This window comes from Pinus tabuliformis, chromosome 3_2, assembly GCF_031772625.1.
Source record: "Pinus tabuliformis cultivar Carrire ecotype Pingquan chromosome 3_2, CPIR1, whole genome shotgun sequence".
NCBI lineage: Eukaryota > Viridiplantae > Streptophyta > Pinopsida > Pinales > Pinaceae > Pinus > Pinus tabuliformis.
Window position 1 is genome coordinate 218,378,427 of NC_142302.1, and position 7,396 is coordinate 218,385,822.

Consider the following 7,396-nt stretch of genomic DNA (forward strand, 5'->3'; position numbering starts at 1 on the left):
AGAAATTATGTGTGATGGGGTTCCTTTCAATCCTCCGTTCCTCATGTCTTAAGCTTTGTTATTTTAAATCTCAATGCTCTAAGCAAAGTTCGAGCTCTTTACAAATTAAGAAAAGGAGTTATCTTTAGTGTTATTTTTTGGAACTTTTGGTGTCAGAATCCACCAGAAAATTTTGAGGTGAAATCTTGATTTATTTTATTTAAAGGGTAAAGTTTCCAAAAAGGTTACCATCAAGCTTGTGATTTCAATAAATTCTTGCAGGATTTTAGAGAACTAGACCGGAAAGAGGAAATTTTATTATTATCTAATTTTAAGGTCGCGGTCAAGCCACACACCAAATTGGTGTATGAGACCCCCTTGTGTGTGGGACAAGGGACCCACCTCCGTGCAACGATTTCACTGCTAAGTCTACCAAGGATACAACTGCTAAGTCTACCAAGGCATACAACGAAGGCATACATACTCTACCCCCTCTAGTTTTGAACTTGTGACTTCTTAAGAGGATACACATGCTCTTAACCATTAGGCCCACTCGAGCTATAATTATTTGCATCCATAAAATAATTAAACATATATTCAATTATAACTTTTTTTACATGCTCCCACCAATACAAAAGGTCTAACAAGAAAAAAAAATATTAAGTAAAAAAAAAAATTAATCTTATAAGAAAAATATTTTTTGAAATAACATAAATAAAATGGAGTCTTCTTTAGTGCGACTTTTTGGAAGCTTTTACGATGGGTTTTTCTGGTCAAATTTGTCTAAAATCTTGTAGGAATTTATTGAAATCACAAGTTTGACGGGTAATCCCTAGAGAAATCTTGTAGGAATTTATTGAAATCACAAGTTTGACGGGTAATCGTGCGCAATGGAAGTGCCCTAGAGGTTTTTGAAGGTGCTAAATCCATATGTACAGTAAAAAAAACTAGTTTAAATAACACAAATCAAGATCTCACCTCAAATATTTCCACCAAATTGATATGGGAAAGTCCAAAAAATCACACTAAAGATAACTCCAAATAAAATTAAATTATGATCCAAATTTTGTATGCACTAAAACATTTTATGTAACTTTAAATTAAGTTATGATCCAAGTTTTTGTATACAGTGGAAGAATTTATGAAACTTTAAATTAAGTTAAATCGTCAAAATTTAAGATCCATAAAACTTTAACCTTAGTTATCACTAAATCTCGAGAACTAAAAGAGGATTACTACACAAATTAAATGGAACTAACTTTCGATAATTGTTTCTCAATATTTAAAACAACGACGTTGTGTAACGTGATTGTTGAAGCACCACCTTTGACATGAGAAGGCGTCGCTGGTTTTACATGTAAATTGGGCGTTGGGGAATTTTGAAATGATTGAGATGGAGAGGATGTGGTCAATAATTTATTTTCGTAAGTGGACCTGGACCTAAACCACATGGACTAAAGCTAAATAAAGCGCAAGTGGAACTAAACCTAAACCTAAATAATAATATTTGACATGGACTGTGCTCTCGCTCCCTGGTTGACCATGACGTGACACCACCCCTCCCCTCGCATTATTAATTTATTCAAAACAAACAAACAGACAAACCAATCCAAGTGGGTTTGTTATTTACATGCGAAACGCCAAATGAGTATATATATTTATATCAATTCAAACTATCACTTGTCTAACAACCCACACTATCCCAAATCATTGTTCGGGCCCACCTGCCTGCCTTCTAGTAGAGCGAGCTTAGGGTGAGAATGGAAAAGATAGGGTTTGTCTGGTCCCACCTGCCTGCCTTCCAGTAGAGCTTAGGCTGAGAATGGAAAAGGTAGGGTTTGTCTGGTCCCACCTGCCTTCTAGTGGAGCCTAGGGTCAGAGTTGAAAGGTTGGGCTCCTTAAAAGGTGAAAAGTGAAAATAAAAAGCGGGTTTTAACGCCACATGGGATGGGATGGGATGGTATGGTGAATGACGGAAAATATGAGTACGTAGACAGGTAGGTGGTAGCTACCCACCCTAAACCTTAAAAGGGAAGGGAAGGGAAGGGAATGGAATGGAATATATATATATATTATATTATCTTGTCTGGTCTTGTATGAATGAAAGAAAGAAAGAAATAGGTAAATAAAGTCGTCGCCTGTGTCATGGAGGGAGGGAATGTACGTACAACCACACAAGGACATGTCCATGTCCATGGCTATGTATGTATGCATGCCCATTTATTTTCCTTACCATATGAATGCCTGCGTGCGTGCCCATGTGTTTTAACTTAACAATGTATCGTACATTCCTTCTTCTTTTTTAATGTATATACATATTCTTCTTCATCATATCCTCATCCTCATTTGGAGGATGATCAAGTAAATACCTCCAATTTCATTAACTCAATTTTATTGAAATTATTGAATTCCATTTTCGGATCGTCATTTCAGTGATGATGATAGTTAACGTTACAAAAATCGATCTGTTTTTTTCAACTTTAAAAAGTATAAAGAATTTTTTGTTTTTTTTTCCAAGTATTAAGAAAAAGTATAAAAGTATTTGAATTTTTTTATTGTTCAAAAAAATATTGAGAGAAATATTCTATAATCACTATAATATTGATGTGTTAGAAAATTAATTTTGTAATAAATATTTTTGGATGTGATTTAATTTGGTTATATGAAAGATATTATTATATAAAAGATATTTTAAAAGAAAGAAAGTGTTTTTAATTTTTAATCTTAATTTTAAGGAGGCATCTCAAAGTAATGTGAAATTTGTGAAAATTAAGAGATCCAAGGTTCAAATCTACCTAGTTGTGACTTGATTTACAGAGAAGAGGATAGGCCCTAGACCCTAGCAGTTTACTAGTAATTACGTGTTAGGCAGGTTGTTGGGTTCCTCTAGTAGTTACGTGTTAGGCGGGTTGTTGGGTTCTTCAGAGTTTGTTCTTATTTTAGTGACGTTCAACTTTTTCTTTACACTAGCCAAAATAGAGAGATACTTTTGATATTCAAAATTAGGTTGACTGCCTCCTTGTGATATTTTGATTTATTTTTTCCTCTAGTTCTTTGTCACACCACAATTTCTCCTTCAATTTTAATGTAATAATATTTGTAATATTATTGTTATTCTCCATAATGACCTCTTCCTTTATTCCCTAATGATTTAGCCAAGTCTTTTTATGTCATCCCTACTTGAACCGTAACTAATTTGGGCAAGAGTTTAAGATAATTTTGGGAAACATGTTGTCTCTCATATTGTTTATCGTGTTCTTGTACATTAGGTACCTAGCCATAGCCATGTTCTCATTGCAGGAAAGCCTTCCTTCTATTGGGACATAAGATAGGGGGCATTGCCTTTAATTTTTGGATTTTAAGTCATAAAAAGCTTTTGGATCTACTTTATCTTTCTCTAGAGATACTACATCCCTAAACTTCACATCCATATTAAATAACATGAGTGACAAGAGTTTCAAACATGAGTTTTTTCTTATCCCATATCCAAAGGTCCAATAATTCATAATTGATTTCAAGCCCACAATAAGCTTTTCACCCACCATTTATCCTTCTCTCAAAGATACACTTCTAGTTGAGCTTGTGATGAATATCAATTCTGAAATTCTCCAAGCTATTGTTGTTCATATGAAATTATTGTAATTGATCTTTTTGGATTTACTTATCATAACCTTCATTTCATTAGTATTAATACATACCCATACTATAGCATAATTCCTTAAGGATTATTAGTTTCTTATTGAGATCATAGGGACTCCTTGCCATAAGAATAACTTATTTGACATACAATGGGATGTTGATTATACTAGTGAGAGTTGAGCCAACAAAATTTTTTTCTTCCAAATAATCTTCTAACTTGTAATGTATATACCAACAGGTGTAGAGGATGGGGGGTAACCTTGCTTGACTCCTATATTGCAGTTAGTTTCTTTTGACCAACTCTTGGTCCTCCTAAACTTGGAAATAACATTCCCATACAACTTGACAGCAACAAGTCTCAACTTGAAAGAATTTGTTAGCTCTTTAAACCTACTTCAGAGGTTAGCCCTAAGAACTATGTGAAAAGCTTCTCTAAAATCAATGAAACATCATAGGAGATTGGTTTTATTTGTGACACTCCTTGCAGTGATCCTAAATGCAACGAGGTGGCTCATAGTTGAATGATAGTTCTTAAATATAGCTTGGTCTTTGGCTCGTAAACTACGATTGTGTTAAACAAAGAAAAGCATTGCTACACTATTTATACAATTAGCGATAATTTTAGAGAAATTCTTTATTTTTTCCTTACACTAGTGTTCTTACAATTATATTGGTCCACACTAGGCTATACTGATAGAGCTTTACTTCCTAAACTCTCATGATTTATAATTCAAATATTTTTAGAATGCTTTATAAATTGTTTGCATAGTAAAATACACCAATAAAGCATACTTTAGTTTTATTTGGATGATCTGTAAATTGTTGCGGATATTCCACTTGAATAGTTCATCACAACAAATATGATAAAATACTAAAATCTTTACTGTGAAGGTTAATTTCCTTTAGATCTCGGCCTCTTTAACTAATGGTTTTATGCTTAAATGCATGGAATAGTTGAAATGCAAACAATAAAGAACATAAAAAATACACACATACAACGTCTACAAATAAATACAAAATTTACCCTAGAAAACCAATGCGGGAAAAAACTTAACTAGAAGGCGAGATCACTCTACTCTTTTTTATGCTAGTATGGAAAGATGCAAATACAAAAAAGGAGGTACGCTTTGTGAAGCTACCCAAGACCTATGGCCTATGAGGTTGCTACATAATCTTATCCCCCTTTATTATGTTATCTAACTTCCCACTCCTAGATGCTCTACTAAATTATGGAACAAATACAATGGCATAATATGGAACTCCACTCCCCCTAACGGACCGAAAATTAACATAGCCCATTAACCATCCAAGGGTATGGTTTGACTTCCTCAACCCTCAACTAAAGTTATGGTTTTGAAGCTTCTAAAATATTCTTGAAAGTCCACATGTGGCTAGCTCCATATGCGTGAGTAATGGGGTTGGTGTGGCATCCTCTCAAACCATTATGGAAAACAAGGTAGGTCCGCTTTTAGGAGGTGTAACTTTGCATATGAACTTGGATTGATGTGATTTTTGCATCGCTAGAAAGGTATATAAGTGTAGGTCAGTGTCAAGGAGTTTTGACAATAGTGTGGAAAGCGTTGACCCTAAAACATGTCATTTTTTGTCTCCAAATGACTCTTAATGGTTTCAAACCCCAATGTTCCAAATTCAGACTTGCCACTGAATGTGACTTTGCAAGCCAATTCCTCACATTTTTTCCACTTTGAAAGAAACAAGGTAGATGATAAATAATATGATGAACCAATTTAGATCATTAGAACACTCAATTTTAATGATATTACGTAAACAAAAATTGAATCTTGTTGTTATATTCTGATTGACTCTTCTTTCTTCGAGCTCCTTTTTTGTCTTTCAACTTCTTTTAAGTGGAGAGGAGTTGAAGGAAGGAGTATGGTTCTTCCTTAGAAGCCTTGTTTATGAGGGGGTCATTTTCACCTTTGCTTCCACTTTTTTGGATGCATCCTTTGCTTCATCTTCAAATGCAAGGGCTTCCTCTCCTTGTCGTCATAATTATTGTTCCTCTTGCCCTAGTGTGGGCTCCTTCCCAACCACTTCTTGTCCTTCGATAGAGAGTTTCGCTCAACTTGATTTTAGTGGATTCTCTTGTTTGTTTTCATTATTTATCCCTTAAAATTTCAAAGTGGGTTTTTGTGGGTGCAGAGGATATATTTTCATTTTACTGGAGGGGTGGTTGCCTTATCCTTGGCTTGCTTACCATTTGCGTGGGTTACTCCTTTTCCCACTACATTAATGATGATGTATACTCCTTCTTAGAATCTTTAGCACAATGACCACATTCATGGCACCTATCACACTTAAACAAGTGTTGCTCCTACTCCAACACTTGAAGATGACACAAGTTTCCAAATTTAGTGGTATTGCCTCATGCTAAACCTTTCTCAAGATCATTTTTTGTGAATATGGACACATATGCACATTGGATTGCATTTGGTGTCAATTTGTATAGGAATGTGAATACTATTTATAATTTCTAAAATGTGTGGGCATCTTAGAACACTAGAGGCATGTGTGGGAGGTGAACCCTCACAAGAATTACTTTTGGGATGTCCTCTTCAAGATGGAAATCTAGTGCTTAACAATTCCATGATATGTCTCAAGGGTTTGTGGAACAAGGCCCTCTTCTAAAGATCAAATCAACTCTTCCTTGAGAAATATAACCCCTACCATGCAGAAAAAATGCAATGTCCCTTACATTAGGAAAACCCCAATGGTCTATGAGAAAAACTCTATTATCTTATTGTTTGGCTATTAGGCCATTGTAAACACTCACTGGAAATCATAAGCTATCAATGTGCATAAGAAAGCCCTTTTGTAATATGGTGGAGGAGATATGGATAAGTCTCTTGGAATTAATTCTTCACATATTTCCTACACATCACAAAACTCACATATTCTTGAGATATATATATATATATATATATATATATATATATATGTATATTTTCTAATATTTAATCATAAATTCACTTGTAATACAAAAATGAATAAAATGGAAAATAAGAAGGTGAAACCCAAATGTATTTATGAAAATGATATGATAAAAGGTTAATGGGATGATGAAATGTAAGGAATAGTGAAGAAAAAGGTGGATGAAAATATGACATTTCTGAGTCCCAACAGCCATAATTCATTCTTTAACACCAAGTTAATAGTATGATACACGATAATCCGTAAAGACCAAATTGTAAGTAATTCATGGCAACTAAAATATCAACCCTAATCACAAAATTTGTGTCTACCACTACATACTTTTTAGATCCATCTTAACACCGGATCTATCAAGCGTCGAGAGAGATTGAATCTCTTAAGGTGCAAACCTCTTTTTTGAGTGTAAACCTTGAGGAAAGGTTTGCACCCAAGAAATTTGATCTCTCTTGGTGCTTGATAAATCCGGAGTTAAGATGGATCTAGGCTAGTTTAAAATTATTATTTTTTAATTATTTTTTATTTTATTGCGCCAAAGGGCACTATCCAGCCCAGTATGGAAGATATTTTGTAATGTCCCATCATGTCTTGTTATGTAAACATTTTGAATATATATATATATATATATATAACTTGCCTAGATCTATCTTAACTCTGGATTTACCAAGTACCAAGGCGGATCAAATGTCTTTTCACTCTAAAAGAGGTTTGCACCTCAAGAGATTTGATCACTTTCGGCACTTGGTAGATCCATAATTAAGATAGATCTACGTTGGTGTAACTTCCCCCTTAAATAAGTTGTATTCCACATGAATGTCATGGGTCAATA